We start from the raw sequence: 5,140 nt of genomic DNA, 5'->3' as shown, positions 1-5,140 counted from the left end.
GGGAGAGGGGTGCCTGCAGAGGGCATGGAGCACTTTTTCTGGTACTGTCCTGTGCATCTCTTCCATCTGGCTGTTCCTGACTTACATACCCTTTTACGATAAACCGATAACAGCGATTCAAAAAGAAAAGAAAAACCACAAACAGAAGTACAACAGAGAATACTTCATCAACCTCAATGTCATTTTATAACTAATGGCAAATTTCTCTACATTTTTATATTTAAATATCCCTTTTCTCCTTAGACCTTCCAATTCTCTCCCTAGTACCCCCCAGCTCCTTCCCTAAATACCTCAATCTTGAGCTTTTGGTGGGAAATGTGATTTTTTTTTTTTTTTTTTTTTGAGAGCTGAAAGAGATTCATATAGCAGAATTGCCTGATTTCATTTGAGCTTTGTATCTTGGATCTCCCATTTTCTAAAAAGGTTTCATTGATTAAATGAGGCATTTTCTTTTCCGTCTCTCAAAAAAAAATCAATTTTAATGTGTAAAAAAGTCTCTGTGAGGCTATCAGACTTTATCCCTTATCATCTCAAACAATGTTGGGCACACAAAGTCAGTATCGTGCCAAATAATGCTTCTTCCCTCCCCTCCCCAATTAACGCTGTATATAATCAGACCAAAAGCCCCAGGAGCACTGTGAAAGTGTTAGCTGGTCAGTTGTGTACGACCCTTTGCGGCCCTGTGGACTGTAGCCCACCAGGTTCCTCTGTCTATGGGATCCTCCAGGCAAGAATACTGGAATGGGTTGCCATTCCCTTCTCCAGGGGATCTTCCCAACCCAGGAATAAAGCGTCTCCTGCACTGCAGGCGGATTCTTTACCATCTTAGCCACCAGGGAAGCCCAGGAACACTGCAGGCATGGTGGATAAAAAACAAACACCTGGGAACTTGACAGTGAGAGTGATCCAAGCATGGGCTTCCCTCCTCCAATCACTGGCTGGTGACTTCAGGCAAGTCCGCCGTCCCTCCCTGACGCCCGATCGCTCAACTCAACTCGATAGGAACCAACTGGAGCAGAAAGTCATCCGAGCAGTTTTTAACACTCAGTATCTCTACTCTTTGTAAAGGAAATTACAAATCCTGTGTTTATGAGCACACTTGGCAAGGCAGGCCCATGGATGTCCTTCACCTGAAATATCACGCAATTGGGGTACTTTTGTGTACACACAAGCTTACCAGAGCAAATAAGCATGTTTGGATTAGAGGATGCAAGTGAGACAGAGGATCCAGGGTTTCATCAGATTTCTTAAACAGCCCTGATGGCCCTGCCCCCCACCCAAATTTAACAATGGCTAAACTACAAGACTACACTAAAGTAGACATTAAATGTAAAGAAAAAAGTTTTCCAAAGAATTTGCAGTGAACGATTTGCATCTCAAGATGCAGTGTTTACCAACTGAAGGGAGATTAATTTTAATGAGATAAACAGAACTACTGGAACATTTTTTTAGCACCATCAGTTTGTGCTTTTATATAAGAAAAAAGCAAGGGAAAAGAAAGTGACCGGTTTCCAGAAAAGCAGAGATAAAACTAATTTGGCTTTGAAATGCATTACTTTTATGCCAGAATTATTCCTCCAATTATGTTCTGCTTAGATACGTAGGATCATTATGTTTCCTTTCTTAAGCACTTAAAAGACAACAGAAGATGACCCAGTACAGCACAATAAGAGAAGGCAAATTTGCCTAAAAGCGTAAAAATAAAAGTAAAGCTATGTCTATACCAGAATAATAAAGCCCAGCAGAACAATGTTGCGTTAGGTACTCTAGATATATTAATATATTTAAAAGCGAGGCTCTATGGGTGGGTGGGGGGAGACTCAAGACAGAAGCATATATTATGGTGGTGGTTTAGGTGCTAAGTCGTGTCTGATTCTTGCAACCCCATGGACTGTAGCCTGCCAGAATCCTCTGTCCATGGGATTCTCCAGGAAGGAATACTGGACTGCCATTTCCTTCTCCAGGGGATCTTCCCGACTCAGGAATCAAACCCCGGTCTCCTGCCTTTCAGGCAGATTCTTTACCCACTGAGCTATGAGAAAAGATTCCATATATACTTAAAGCTGATTCACATTGTTGTACAGCAAACTAACACAACACTGTAAAGCAATTACCCTCCCATTTAAAAAAGTAAGTAAAAAGGGGGAGAACAGTTAAAAAAAGACAGACTCTAGAGTGAGGCTGCCTTGTTCATATCACTGCGAAGAATATAACCACTAGGTACGTAGCCTGAGGCAAGACAATGAATTGCTCTGAACTCAGTTTCCTTACCTGTAAAATGTGACAACAGTATTTAGGCAAGTTTTGAGGCTTAAATGAGATATGAGCGTTAAAGACAAGGATATGGTAAAAACCCGGGGGGTGGGGGGCGGAAATCAGCTACTATTATTTCTCCTACCCAAAGCTCCAAATCAGAGTCCATGACACCAATGATAAATAGGATCCACAGAAAAGTCAACCTCATTTTATGCAGCAGCTTCAATGGTTACTTCCAAGCTTTTTTTAACAAAAGCAACTAGTAAACAGCAAAATTAAGTGATGTAGCTCTTTGTCTCTGACCCCACAAACTCATCCATAGACGTAACAGGCAGAGTAGCAGCTGAAAGATGAGTAGAAAGCAAGGATGAGGAGAGGCGAAGGTTCTAGAGGAGCAGTGCCCAACACTGTCCATCTGTGACGATTCGAACATTCTGTGCATACCTTGTGCAATGTGGTAGCCACAAGCCACATTAGCTGAGCATTTGAAATGTGGCTAGTGCTGCTGGGAAGATGAATTTTTATTTCATTGTAATTAATTTCAATTTAAATACCCACATGTGGTTATGGCTACCAGACTGGACAGCACAATATGGCTACCAGATTGTCATCCCCAGATGACAGATACACTGAATAAGGAGTGCCAGAAATTTAAGCAAAAAATAAGGATCTTTTTTTCCTGAACTGTTCATATGTTCAATTCAAATATTAGTGTCTGTTTTCAATAGAGAGCTGGTAACTGATTAGTTCAAGAAATAACGTATCAGCAGATATATCAGTATAGTGCAACTCCATGTTAAGGATCAGAGATGTGAAGTATGTGGTCCTCTGATATTTTAGAAGGTCCCTAAGGCCAAGTTAAATTCAAGCTCACATGAAGCATGATTCAGTGCAGGGATCAAAGCTGCAAAGGTCCTTATCAGCATCCCCAAAGCATCTGCTTGTCCACTACCAAATGGAAAGCTACTTAACGCAGACTTAACATCCCTTAATTTATCTTCAATTCTTTTCAGAAACTCAGAGTTCTGGAAGCCTTTCTTCTCTTCCAGAAATATGAGCGTTCCTCAGCAGTTCCGCATTTCCGCTATAAACAGAATCCATGTACCACCCATATCTGAAGGATAACGCCAGACTCCTGCTCAGCTGCCCCTGTAATATGGTTTAATTATGATGACTGAACTAATAGGCTGACATCATAGACTTTTACAGGCTGACCCCATGTCATCCTGATGTATCATTTTGCACCAGTTCAGTGCTGTAAATCAATTTAAGATCTCAAGCAGGTTGAAAAGGCTGGTAATGATGCTTTCTGTGCCGTCTCTGGAGACTCTACATTATACACAACTTACATTATTTATAAAGCCTCAATGATGCCTCCATTAGCCTTGTAAGACTACACAAATGAGATCTTTTATACACACACAACTTGGCCTTGATTATGGCGGCGACTGCAGCTTAAATATACTCATCTAATTACACTCAAGTTTATTCTTTTTCCAATCTAACCAAGTTATTAAACCCAGAATTACTAGAAATCAAAATTACAAACTGCAATTTAGTTTTCAACTAATAAATGTATTTGGAAAAATGAGACACTTCCTTTTAATGCTTCATTGAGCTCAGTAGAAAACTGAATTCCAAGAGGTATAAGTTAACATTTTAAATGGCCTAAAAATTGTCACTTCTCTAAAATGCAAAGGTCATCAGCTCTTCAGGGGTATAACACCAAAGGACACTGAAAAAAGGAAAATTGTATTTCGTTACATACCTATGGCTGGAGCGGTCAAAACTAAATCAAGGACAAATCCCTACCCTCAGAAGAAACCCGATCCTGCCCGGATCCTCCAGAGGCTTTGGCATCACCCACCTCTAGAAAACCATCTCCCAAACCCTGGTTACAGTTTCCTAAAGAATTGCAATAGTGCACATATGTACACCACCTGCACAGAAATATCAAATAACTGCAAATGGGAAGGACAGAGGGAGAGGAGAGCACAAACACTTAAATCAGTTACAGCATATTCAGGCCTGGCCCCTCCAACAGAATAACACTGATGCAAAATATTTATACCACTGAAAAATCGCGGGGCCGTGAACATTGATTCGGGCCTGATTCTTTTTCAATTGTGGCTCCAGTACAGCTCTCCTACCTCCAATAAAGCATCAGGCGGTAATCAGAAACAAGAAAAATCAACACAGCGCAGAGAACAGTTTTCTCATTGTGTTCCTGAATGTAAGCACGCTATCCACGGCAGGCCACGAGAGCGAGAAATGTTCTGAAATCAAGGCATTCTGCGATTGAGCGGCGTGCTCAAAGTTTCAGCAGCAGAACAGCACACCGAGAAATCAGGCAACTTCTGTGTCATTCCACCTACTCAAGAAACTTCAGCTACAACGGCAAGAGACCCTCAGGGGAAACAAACAAGCGGCCGGTTGTCACAGCCCTTACGACAACGATGCTTTCTCGGGAGATGGTTGGGAGACGCGGCCGGATTTTCAGAAAGGGAAGTGCCTTACCGGCGATCTTGCAAGTGCATGGAAACAACGTCCGCGCCGCAAAATAAACAAAAGCCGCAGCTACTGTAGTTGTAAGATCCTGCAGGCATCGGTTCCCCCGCCCTTCCCAAAGTACATCAAGAAAACGCTCTCCCTGGAAGCCTTCATATATAAATATATATATATATATTAATCAACTAGAAAAACAAGCCCACATCTCTTTCACACCCACCACCCCCACCTTCCCGCAGCAACAACCCCGAGAAACACTTAACAAAGACCGAGCGCAGAGTAAATGAACAGTTGTTGCACCGCGAACTCACAAACACACATGCAGTGAGGCAATCGAATCCGGGAAAGGGAAAGGAATGAGACGACACCGCGACTC

The 5,140-nt window shown here is 42.0% G+C and overlaps 1 protein-coding gene across 1 annotated transcript in view; it reads right to left on the bottom strand.

Annotated features, from left to right (window-relative positions):
- Positions 1 to 5,140, bottom strand: part of SMAD1 (SMAD family member 1) — an 84,198-nt gene that overhangs the window by 77,684 nt on the left and 1,374 nt on the right. The window lies entirely within an intron of this gene.

Source organism: Bison bison, unplaced genomic scaffold (assembly GCF_000754665.1).
Source record: "Bison bison bison isolate TAMUID 2011002044 unplaced genomic scaffold, Bison_UMD1.0 scf7180017864184, whole genome shotgun sequence".
In the NCBI taxonomy this organism is placed as follows: Eukaryota; Metazoa; Chordata; class Mammalia; order Artiodactyla; family Bovidae; genus Bison; species Bison bison.
The sequence above is the reverse complement of the archived record's forward strand: the minus strand, read 5'-3'. Positions and strand labels throughout refer to the sequence as shown.